This window comes from Procambarus clarkii, chromosome 88 (genome assembly GCF_040958095.1).
Source record: "Procambarus clarkii isolate CNS0578487 chromosome 88, FALCON_Pclarkii_2.0, whole genome shotgun sequence".
Taxonomy (NCBI): domain Eukaryota; kingdom Metazoa; phylum Arthropoda; class Malacostraca; order Decapoda; family Cambaridae; genus Procambarus; species Procambarus clarkii.
The window spans coordinates 18,187,909-18,201,109 of NC_091237.1; the positions used below are offsets into that span (position 1 = coordinate 18,187,909).

At 43.0% G+C, this 13,201-nt stretch overlaps 1 protein-coding gene across 1 annotated transcript in view; it reads right to left on the minus strand.

The window, feature by feature from the left end:
• Nucleotides 1-96, minus strand: part of LOC138349520 (protein turtle homolog A-like) — a 46,473-nt gene extending 46,377 nt beyond the window's left edge. Inside the window, exon 1 of the mRNA XM_069317630.1 lies at nucleotides 1-96. This exon is cut by the window's left edge and continues 203 nt beyond it. The gene's annotated coding sequence lies outside the window, so the exon portion shown is untranslated.
• Nucleotides 97-13,201: the final 13,105 nt, after the last annotated feature.

The following is a 13,201-nucleotide window of genomic DNA, read 5'->3' on the forward strand; positions in this document are numbered from 1 at the left end:
AGGGACCTCCGGCTCTGTGGGAGAGACAAAAGTCGTCAGTTACCCCTCCAAGTGTTTGACTGGAGGACACACACGAAAGATTGATTTAGAAATGATAAAGTATTTAGAGAAAGATGGAAGAGAAGTATTAAGCCTTGCCTGGCGTCTTCTAAGAAGTGAGGTGCTTTACCTATCAGTGTTTGCCAATCAGGGTGAGGTCTAATTCTACCCAATTCAAAGACACTGTTTTTGTCTATTCCATTCTGTATCTTTTATGTTGCGCTCATGTTCCCTTTCTCGTCTGTTATCCAGGATTGTGAGGTTTAGATTCCCCTAACCGAGTCTCATAGCTCTGGTACTAAGAACTAAGTTGCAAACTGGTTGCAATTTGTGTGTTTTCAATTTCGGTTTCTGCTTCTCGAGGTGTGAATGCCAAGCCGGTGCTGCGCGTTTCTGCAACGGTGCAACAAACGTCTTGAAGATTACCTTGAAGGAGTTGACCAGACCACACACTAAAAGTTGAAGGGACGACGACGTTTCGGTCCGTCCTGGACCATTCTCAAGTCGATTGTTCGGTCCAGGACGGACCGAAACGTCGTCGTCCCTTCAACTTTTAGTGTGTGGTCTGGTCAACATACTTCAGCCACGTTATTGTGACTCATCGCCTGCACCTTGAAGGAGTCTTGATTTAAACGGCATTTAAATTAATAGTTCCATGTGAGTACTGTGGCATGCACACACACACACACTTACAAACACGTACGTACTTACACTATATCATTTCACACACACACACACACACACACACACACACACACACACACACACACACACACACACACACACACACACACACACACACACACACACACAGACACACACACACACACACACACACACACATACATACATACACACATAGACTGTTGAGAGGCGGGCCGAAAGAGCAAAGCTCAACCCCCGCAAAAACACAACTAGTAAACACATACATACACACATACATACATACACACATACATACATACACACATACATACACACTCCAACTAGACCAAATATTAGTTCCATAAATGGCGTCCTAATATTTGGCAGCGTCCCATATGCTGCTGATGTTACCCTGTGTATGTGTGGCTCCGGAGATTGTCTTGGAATTATATCCACTTCCGAATCCTTCTTGCTTTCTGATTTCTGTATTTGCTTTTCCTTTTTGGTGTAAACATCACCCGATCTCCTTTCTCGCTTTCCTATCTTAACTATCGTACACTTCTTGGTATTGAACTCCAGCATCCACTTGCTTGCCAACTCCAGGATATTATTAAGTTCTTTCTGTAACTTTCTGCAATCCTTCTCGGCTTTTATATTCCTTATCAGCTTTGTATCATACAGCATTCGTCCAGGTCGACGTCTCCCTCATAATGTGACGCTTTGTTTTCAGTCCTGCAGGTACTCCCTTACCTAGCTCAGTATCCTTTCAGTCAGCCTAACCTGCTTCTCAGACTAGTATATCACATGTCTTAATGAGCAACAGTATCAACTGCTCTCTGACAATCTAGCAAATTGCAGTGCACCCTGTATTTCTTTTTTTCCTGTTCCATTTGAGTAACCTTATCATAGAACTCGATCAAGTTTGTCAGACACGACATTCCGCTTCTAAATCCATGTTGCCCTTTCGTTACAAAGTTCATCCCCCAGTAGTGTTGCGTTATTCTCGACATTATTACTTTCTCCAGCACTTCAAAAGGTTGACTTGTTAACGAGACGTTTGTTTTAATTCCTCTCTCCTGATTTCTCCTTGCTCCGTTTATACTGTTTCCTTGTTTTGATTTGGTTAGAGTCATGAGGTGTTCCGTGTTTTAATGGCAAAAACCAACCTCAGCGGATTGCCTGTACATATTAAAGTGTGCGTGTGGGTACCTTGATGAGGCATGAGGCATGAGGTATGAGGCATGAGGCATGAGGTATGAGGCATGAGGCATGAGGTATGAGGCATGAGGCATGAGGTATGAGGCATGAGGTATGAGGCATGAGGCATGAGGTATGAGGCATGAGGTATGAGGTATGAGGTATGAGGCATGAGGCATGAGGCATGAGGCATGAGGCATGAGGTATGAGGGATGGTATGGGAGCCGCTTCAGCTGTAGCTAGCTGTGGATTTCACAATGTTTAAGACATGTAGGTGGGGGGCGCCGGGTCATGTCTGCGGTGATAATCCCCTCTCCCTCTCTAACTGGCTGGGTGCATATTGATGTCTCCCTAACGCTGTTGGTGACCTTGTTCCTGCATGACCCTGTTGGTGACCCAGTTGTTGACTCAGATGGTGACCTTGTATGATGGTGATTATATGATGACTCAGATGGTGACCTTGCTCATGACCCCTGGTGGTGATGCTGTTGAGGCGTTGTTGGTGACCCAGTTGTTGACTCAGATGGTGACCTCGTATGATGGTGATGATTAGATGATGATGATGGCTCAGATGGTGACCTGATGGTGGCCTTCCTCATGACCCCTGATGGTGATGTTGTTGGTGACCTTGTTCCTGTTCCTACTGGTGACCCAGTTGGTGACCTCGTGTGTCTTCAGCTCGACCAATGGCATCAAAGCATGGCTTGGTGCCCGGCTAACCACCACCAGTTAGCCTCTTACAGCCAAGACGAAGGCGTTAATTCACACAATAATCTCCACAGACAAGTCCAGACCAATTAGCCTCAGCCTGAACTATTACATCCCAAATATGAAACACCGTTATAGTTATCTTGAGGTTATCTTGAGTTGATTTCGGGGCTTTAGTGTCCCCGTGGCCCGGTCCTTGACCAGGCCTCCACCCCCAGGAAGCAGCCCGTGACAGCTGACTAACACCCAGGTACCTATATACTGCTAGGTAACAGGGGCATTCAGGGTGAAAGAAACTTTGCCCATTTGTTTCTGCCTCGTGCGGGAATCGAACCCGCGCCACAGAATTACGAGTCCTGCGCGCTGTCCACCAGGCTACGAGGCCCCCGTTCCTGTGGTTTAATTATTAACTCCTTCCTGTTATTGACAGGAAGGCGGAAGCGCCGCTCACCATATGAGAAGCTGGAGAAATTGCATTTTATTATATATATTTATATAGGAGGGAATAGGAACAGACGACTACTGACTCCTATTATCAAGAGTGAGAGGTTCTCTTTTCCATATGTGATGGTCGTGGCTTCCTCCTTGGTGCCTGAGTCTCAAGCAATGCGAGAGAAATTGGTGGATGTCTTTAAGAATGACACTGAAAGGAAAGGGAATTATGCAGAAGGGCAAAGCCAGTATGACTATGAAAGGAAATTATGGAGAAGGGCAAAGCCAGTATGACTATAAAGCACTCTAAGGGCATAAGGGGGGATAGATGGGATAGGGGGAGATGGATGGAAAGAATGAAACTATCAGGAGAAAATGCCAAGCCATTGCGACTATATAGCCCCTGGAAAGGGGTCAGGTTAAGGATTTGGGATGGGACGGGAGGAAAGGAATGGTGCCCAACCACTTGTGGACAGTCGGGGATTGAACGCCGACCTGTAAGAAGTGACGCCGTCGTTGTGCTTATAACTCCAAGTATTTAAGAAATTCGTCGTCTCACATAATACAATGGGAGCCGGTCGGCCGAGCGGACAGCACGCTGGACTTGTGATCCTGTGGTCCTGGGTTCGATCCCAGGCGCCGGCGAGAAACAATGGGCAGAGTTTCTTTCACCCTATGCCCCTGTTACCTAGCAGTAAAATAGGTACCTGGGAGTTAGTCAGCTGTCACGGGCTGCTTCCTAGGGGTGGAGGCCTGGTCGAGGACCGGGCCGCGGGGACACTAAAAAGCCCCGAAATCATCTCAAGATAACCTCAAGATAACACGACAATTTTAACGGAATCGACAAATCCAGAAAAAAGACTTATATTAGAAATTTTTTAATTAAATTTAATTAAATTAGAAATTAAATAGAAATTAGAAATTAGAATTATAAAAGAAATATATTAGAACATATAAACTACTTATGGATCCCTATGGATCCTATACTCTATAGGTTCGGTGGGTTTCTTGCATTTATACATTTTTGGTTAGGCCAAACAGTTGTATTTTTAACGGAGTGGCAAATCGAGGGGAACGGATGGGCCCCTGAGCTTTCCAAAGGTAATCACAGAGTTCAGAATATATTTATCACAACTTGGCATTAGTTGTGAGGGTTGGAGGTCATTTGCCAAGCTCATTACTATTAAATTCATTCTCCCAAAACACAACCCTATCACAACCTTGTGACAACGTTTTAATATCGTTACAACATTAAACCAACATAAAAATAACGTTATACAAACATAAAAATAACGTTGCTCCAAACGTAAATTGTTTTTTAAAACCAACCTTAGTAACGGTATAAAAAAACGTTAGACCAATATCAAAAAAACGTTATTATAACGTTTTCACTATCCACTATACACACACCGAAAACTGTTTTAAGAAACTCCAACTGTTGGAGTTGGTGTAACCCTGTCGTAGCTCAGTCGATTAAGGCAGTGTCTGGGATGCTCCCGGACGTAGGTTCGAATCCTCATCACGGCCCTTGTGGATTTGTTCCAACTGTTGGCCTTCGTAGACCTTGGACACTGTACCCAATGGGGACCTTGATTATACTGACCTTGCTCTCCCCCTCCCCCATTATCTCCTCCCCCCTCCCCCTCCCCCCCATTATCTCCTCCCCCCTCCCCCACCCCCCACCCCTGACACACACTGTACTCACAAACCTGGAACAATGGGGACAGAACACGAAGGGGAAAAAATAAATTCTCCCAGAAGAGATACAAAGAACTCGAGTGAGGGGAGGAATGGCATGAAGAAGAGGGAATAATGATCAACACCAGAGGGGAGAGAGAGAGAGAGTGACAGACCGAGACAGAGAGAGAGAGAGACAGAGAGAGAGAGAGAGAGAGAGAGAGAGAGAGAGAGAGAGAGAGAGAGAGAGAGAGAGAGAGAGAGAGAGAGAGAGAGAGAGAGTGACAGACAGAGACAGAGAGAGAGAGAGAGAGAGAGAGAGAGAGAGAGAGAGAGAGAGAGAGAGAGAGAGAGAGAGAGAGAGAGAGAGAGAGAGAGAGAGAGAGAGAGAGAGAGTGACAGACAGAGACAGAGACAGAGACAGAGAGAGAGAGAGAGAGAGAGAGAGAGAGAGAGAGAGAGAGAGAGAGAGAGAGAGAGAGAGAGAGAGAGAGAGAGAGAGAGACAGACAGAGACAGACAGACAGAGAGAGACAGAGAGAGACAGAGACAGAGACAGACAGACAGAGAGATCAATGTATACATATTACTATACATTAATACATATGTCTATATATGCATACAAACATTTAAAATCTGGCATTTCTTGGGGAGAAAAATAATGATCTCGTTACGTTAATGGCAACACGTCCTCTTAATCACTACATCACATTTTGACATAGAAAGTCCCTACGGGCCAAAACACACGAGGTAAAAATCATAGCAGTTGGTCAAAATGAAGTCATGTCCCGTTTTCTATTCGTGTGGGTCCTCGGTTAGGTTCAGGTAATTTAGCACATCAGTTTAGTGACGTTGTGAACGCTTGTGTTGAGGGCTACTTATGGAGTCTATAACAGGCTCACTATCACTGGAAATGCCGGATGTGTTCACATCTAAGTATTGTGAGACAGTTAAATTATATCTCTGATATTATCGTTCATGAAAGGTAATTTTAATTTATCTTTTATCAATCACTTAATCGAGAATATGCATTTTCCAGCCTCTAGACCACTGGTTCCATAACTGGGAGCCATGGGCCCTTGTGGGGCATTTTTGCAACATGTAAGGGGCCATAAGTTGAGGCAGTGTACAGGCTATGATACAGGCTATGATACCAGGCTATGATACAGGCAGTCAACAGGCTATGATACCAGGCTATGATACAGGCAGTCAACAGGCTATGATACCAGGCTATGATACAGGCAGTCAACAGGCTATGATACCAGGCTACGATACCATGGGGTAGAGGCTAAATATCCAGCTAGTGGAGTGAGCTCACAAGTTCCATACAGGTTTATGCATTATCTCGCTGCCTATATATATGTTTACAGGAGAGACCGGAGCAGTCGCTGCGATAAACTAAGTCCCAGGCAAACGTTTCCAAAGTGAAGAGAAACTAATGCTTTGTACATAACAATACTAAACTCTTTTCACATTTTTCACGTAATATAACTTTAAAGAACTCAATGCTACATTAAGACTGCTACCACCATCACTACCAACCCCCACCACCACTATCTACACTACCACACCAAAACCACTATTACCACCACACCATCAACACCAATGCCACAACTACCTCAAGTACCACCACCGCTCCATAAAATTACAAGAAAGAGTGGAAGTGAAACACCCAGATAATATTGCAATATTGGAAACAAAACTGTCAAGTGTTACAGAAGACATAATTTTTCCAGGAGGATATCGGCGAATATCCTCGAAGGGGGGTCATACATATAACACGTTGAGGAAGGCGAGAGATTATGGTCATATGAGTCGGTCAAGCCCCTCTCTTGACCCAAAAATGGGTCAAGCCGAGAGTGGGTCGAGTCAAGATAGGCCTTGACCCTACAAAAGAGTCAAGGCCTATCCTGCAAAACCTACGACCAAACTCCAACGGTGCTACAACGTTTGAACAAGGTTTAACACCTTCTAAGAACTGTAACAACCAATATAACAAGTTGTAACAACGTTTTAATACGTCATAAAAACATTCTAAATACGTCATAAAAACGTCATAATACGTCATAAAAAGGTTCTAATACGTCATAAAACCTTTCTAATACGTCATAAAAACATTCTAATACGTCATAAAAACATTCCAATACGTCATAAAAACGTTTCAAAATGTCATAAAAACATTCTAATACGTCATAAAAACGTTTCAAAATGTCATAAAAACATTCTAATTCGTCATAAAAACGTTTCAAAATGTCATAAAAACTTTCTAATACGTCATAAAACCTTTTTAATACGTCATAAAAACATTCTAATACGTCATAAAAACGTTTCAAATGTCATAAAAACATTCTAATACGTCATAAAAACGTTTCAAAATGCCATAAAAACGTTCTAATACGTCATAAAAACGTTTCAAAATGTCATAAAAACGTTCTAATACGTCATAAAAACATTCTAATACGTCATAAAAACATTCTAATACGTCATAAAAACATTCCAATACGTCATAAAAACGTTTCAAAATGTCATAAAAACATTCTAATACGTCATAAAAACTTTTCAAAATGTCATAAAAACATTCTAATACGTCATAAAAACGTTTCAAAATGTCATAAAAACGTTCTAATACGTCATAATAACGTTCTAATACGTCATAATAACTTTCTAATACATCATAAAAACGTTCTAAATAAGTCATAAAACGTTCTAATACGTCATAAAAACGTTCTAATACGTCATAAAAACGTTCTAATACGTCATAAAAACGTTCTAATACGTCATAATAACTTTCTAAAATGTCATAAAAACGTTCTAGTACATCATAATAACTTTCTAATACGTAATAAAAACGTTCTAAATACGTCATAAAAACGTTATAAATACGTCATAAAACGTTCTAATACGTCATAAAAACGTCATCACAAAATGTTATAAAAATACGGTAAAGCAATGGGAAAGAGAATTAAAAGAGAAGACATCACGTGAAATGATGGAATTCATATCCCAGAAATGTGCAGAAAGATGAGGAGGAGAAAAGCAAAGTAAATGCTTTGGCTTAATAAGCAGTGCAGAGAAGAAAAGGAAAGGGGGAAAAAAAGTCATGGAAAAGTACAGAGAAGCTGGAACAGGACAATAGAGCCACTAAAGAGAGCCTGTAATAAGTACACCGAAGTACTTATTACAAGTACAAGTACAAGAGGGAAGTACTTATGTACTTCCCTCTTGAAGTACATAAGTACTTCAAGAGGGAAGCTGAGAGGACTTTTGAAAACGACATTACAGCAAAATTTCATAAGAATGAACCAAAGGTGTTACATAGCTATATAAAGAGGGAAACAATAAGAGAGTTATTAAAAACAAAAACAAAAAATGAAAAGGAGATGTGTGAGGAACTCAACAAGAGATTTAAGGAGGTCTTAACAATAGAGCCAATATAATGACCATAGTTGCGAGATGAAAAGTGGCCAGAAGATACTCTACAATGAGTCTCATTGTAGACGAGGTGAAAACACACCTGAATAGATAGATCTAAAATTATTATAACCCCGGGTGCTAAAAGAGGCTATCAAACAGTTTTAATAAAACACTCAAGACAGGAGACTCCCAGAATTCTTGAAAAAGGCAAATTATAATCACAATATTTGAAAACAAGGACAGAGAAGAAGCACAAAATTATAGACCAGTGTCACCGACAATTACTCCGTGTAGGGTTATCTTGAGGTTATCTTGAGATGATTTCGGGGCTTTTAGTGTCCCCGCGGCCCGGTCCTCGACCAGGCCTCCATAGGGTAGTGGAGAAGATCAAGTTTGTAACGCAGGAGCAGCATGACTTAGAGAGAAAAGATAATGTCTGACACATTTGGTCAACTTCTATCACAATTGAAATTGAAATAAGTTTATTGAGGTAAAATACACACAAAGGAATGAGGTAGCTCAAGCTATTCTCACCCCGTTCAGTACAACGTGTTAATATATACATAGACACACATCACAAATAAACACATTACCAAACATTCTGAGAGGTAAATACATTTCCTTTCTATCACAAGGTTACCAAAATATGTAAAGAAAACGGGGATGGGTATGATTGTATCTTCCAAGATTCTCAGAATGTCTTTGATGCTGTACTTCACGTAAAGCTGGTGTATTTAAGATATAGAAAGAAGCTGGGATTACTGGGAGGACATTAAATTAGATTAACGTTGCTGTGAGCAGTCCAGCAACCAGGAGGCCTGGTCTACGACCGGGCCGCGGGGACGCTAAGCCCCGGAAGCACCTCAAGGTAAGGTAAGGTAAGGGAATACCTGAAGTAGAGAAAACAGAGGGTTACAGTCAGAGTCGGTCGGCCGAGCGGACAGCACGCTGGGCTTGTGATCCTGTGGCCCCGGGTTCGATCCCGGGCGCCAGCAAGAAATAATGGGCAGAGTTTCTTTCACCCTATGGCCCTGTTGCCTAGCAGTAAAATAGGTACCTGGGTATTAGTCAGCTGTCACGAGCTGCTTCCTGGGGGTGGAGGCCTGGCCGAGGACCGGGCCGCGGGGACACTAAAGTCCCAAAATCATCTCAAGATAACCAGAGAGGACTGTAGGAAGTGAGGTCACGGGGACACTAAAGTCCCAAAATCATCTCAAGATAACCAGAGAGGACTGTAGGAAGTGAGGTCACGGGGACACTAAAGTCCCAAAATCATCTCAAGATAACCAGAGAGGACTGTAGGAAGTGAGGTCACGGGGACACTAAAGTCCCAAAATCATCTCAAGATAACCAGAGAGGACTGTAGGAAGTGAGGTCACGGGGACACTAAAGTCCCAAAATCATCTCAAGATAACCAGAGAGGACTGTAGGAAGTGAGGTCACGGGGACACTAAAGTCCCAAAATCATCTCAAGATAACCAGAGAGGACTGTAGGAAGTGAGGTCCCCCAAGGTTTTTTCCTAGATCCATTGCAATTTTTAATGTATATTAATTACCAACCTGAGTGAAGTGAGCTCGTATATGTCAGTTTAAAGATGACACAACACAACACAGTATTATAATAATCGAGTATTATAAAAAAATTACAGGTAGATTTTAGCAAACTTCAAGAGTGAGCAGACAAATGGATGTTTAATTTAAATCGTAAGTGCAAGGTAATGAAGAAGGGAAAGGGGGAGAAATGAGACGAGGAGTAATCTACACCGTAAGGAACATAGAGAATAATTTAGAAGTGGACATAACTCCAACGTTAAGTTGAGACACACACACACATGCGCGGTGACGTGTGGGAAGTTAGTAGCATTGTGACATTTCTAGTAGGCATCCATCTGTCTCAGGAGACTATGGAGTTGTGCTCTGGTTGTCGGTCTGGAATGGCCTCTCCAGGGCGCAAAGCCAGGGTAGGTTGATATGGAGGGAGAAGCTGTCACCCATGCACCAGGTCCCCTTCCCCTCTCCACGACGATGAAAGTTTCCAATGGAAAGGTAAACCTTACGATTGGTTCCAGCGCCGTCACAGGAACCCAAAAACGTAAATAAATACACACCTACCTCCACTCCCCTACGCCTTCCTCCCCTCCCCTACGCCTTCCTCCCCTCCCCTACGCCTTCCTCCCCTCCCCTACCCCTTCCTCCCCTCCCCTACGCCTTCCTCCCCTCCCCTACGCCTTCCTCCCCTCCCCTACGCCTTCCTCCCCTCCCCTACGCCTTCCTCCCCTCCCCTACGCCTTCCTCCCCTCCCCTACGCCTTCCTCCCCTTTCCTACGCCTTCCTCCCCTCCCCTACGCCTTCCTCCCCTCCCCTACGCCTTCCTCCCCTCCCCTACGCCTTCCTCCCCTCCCCTACGCCTTCCTCCCCTCCCCTACGCCTTCCTCCCCTCCCCTACGCCTTCCTCCCCTCCCCTACGCCTTCCTCCCCTCCCCTACGCCTTCCTCCCCTCCCCTACGCCTTCCTCCCCTCCCCTACGCCTTCCTCCCCTCCCCTACGCCTTCCTCCCCTCCCCTACGCCTTCCTCCCCTCCCCTACGCCTTCCTTCCCTCCCCTACGCCTTCCTGCCCTCCCCTACGCGTCCCTCCCCTCCCCTACGCCTTCCTTCCCTCCCCTACGCCTTCCTGCCCTCCCCTACGCGTCCCTCCCCTCCCCTACATCACCGTCCACCACGCACCTCTCCCCCCCGCCTGGACAGGTGACCCATGTGTTAGTACGCAGTAAATACTTTCTGTCGTGTTTTCGAAATGGTGATAAAGTGCAAATTGTCGAGTGTAACCTTGTTCACAAATGGCCATTACCCGGACCATAGACTGGCAGTAATTCACAACCATCCGCCCGAAAATGCTTTTGGTGTGCTAACTGATGCGCGAGTCCGTGCGAGAATTCCTCCATAAATTATTTACATTGCATTTCATGATGCAAAAATGGACAGGTGAAAATTTGCATAGACGCAATGAGGTGCAGAAGTCCCAAAGGTGGACTCCAAGATAAAAGTTGACTTTTTTCTTGTTTTCCAGTGATCACCATCCAGGATGGTGAAGAGTTGTATTGCGTCAACATATCAAGATATACATACTGCATGTTAATGAATACTTGTACAGTAAACACGACTAACAACATATTCTCATGATAAATATAAATACAGTATATATATATATGTATGTATGTATGTATGTATGTATGTATGTATGTATATATATATATATATATATATATATATATATATATATATATATATATATACATATATATATATATATATATATATATATATATATATATATATATATATATATATATATATATATGTGTGTGTATATCACGAAAATAAACACGTGATTAAGAATGTGACAATGTCAGACCACGGAGGAAAAATGAAACAGGAATTTCCTTAAGTACTTTCGTATATTAAATACATCTTCAGAAGGTCTGAAGATGAAGAAGGTCTTCACCTTCTGAAGATGTATTTAATATACGAAAGTACTTAAGGAAATTCCTGTTTCATTTTTCCTCCGTGGTCTGACATTGTCATATATATATATATATATATATATATATATATATATATATATATATATATATATATATATATATATATATATATATATATATATATTTCAAAATCTGAAATCTGGTGAGAATTTCCTGTAAAGTTTTGCTTTACGCGTCTTTATCTTTCTTTGTTATGCGCAATCTTTACTACAAATAATTTTAACTACTCAAAATTTTACTACATACACTCTCTACCAATAAATATAAAATTCACTCCACACTAACTTCAATATAAACAATTATATTTTTTATTTTTATATTTATATATACAAGAGTTGTTACATTCTTGTATAGCCACTAGTACGCGTAGCGTTTAGGGCAGGTTCTTAATCCTAATTTCCCCCTGGAACACGACCCGCCAAATCGTTTAACAACCAGGTAACCATTCACTGCTGGGTGAACAGAGGCTATAGTTAAGGATTGGCACCCGGTCAATCATCCCCAGGATACGAACCCAGGCCAAAGCGCTCGTGAGGCGCCGGGCGAGTGCCCTACCACAGCGCCACCGAGGCTGCAATCTTCACTATACTACACTGCCATTCACTACCCATGACCTTCGCTACACGCGATGTTCACTAAACACAACACCATCCTCACCATACAACCTTCACTACACGCGGCCTCTACTTCATTATACACACCCGAGTGAAGTGGGGACTTCTACATCGTGACTCTTCACTCATGGCGGCCATTTTCTCCCCTCATGTCTGGACGGTAGAGCGACGGTCTCGCTTCATGCAGGTCGGCGTTCAATCCCCGACCGTCCATAAGTGGTTGGGCACCATTCCTTTCCCCCCGTCCCATCCCAGATCCTTATCCTGACCCCTTCCAAGTGCTATATAGTCGTTATGGCTTGGCGCTTCCGCCTGATAGGTCCCCTCATGTCTTCTCTCTAACACTTATCTTCTTCCTCTTCCCTCACCACTAAAACTGTCACATATGCACTTATTAAATAAGTCAATATTGACTGTAAGCAAGTGCGAGAACGGGTTGCTAAAACCACCTCTCCCTTCTATCCCCTACTCACTCCTCACATTTCTCCTTCTGCACCTCTCCTCCTCATCCTCCTCTAATTACTCATGATTAACGAGCGTCATTTTAGTTAATTGTGTTCGACTGTCAAGCCGTCAACATGACATAATGGACAGGTCGAGGGGACAGACCCCTCCTCACTTCTGACGTCAACACATCTGATTATAATCATTCCCAACACACAGGAGCACAATGTCAACAAAAATCACACACACACACAAGAGAAATGTGTAAAATAGGAACACACAAATTACAGGAAACAGCATTAATATGTAGGCAAGGTCAAGGGAACTATTTGATCTGGTGCTGGAGGGAGTTTATTAATGTTTGAGAATAAAAGTGAATTTTTAAGGACACGAGGCGAGGCAGGAGTGAGAATGAGAATATGAGGAGAGGTGAGAAGATCAATGCCGGAAGATGGTGTGGGGGAGAGAGAGAGAGAGAGAGAGAGAGAG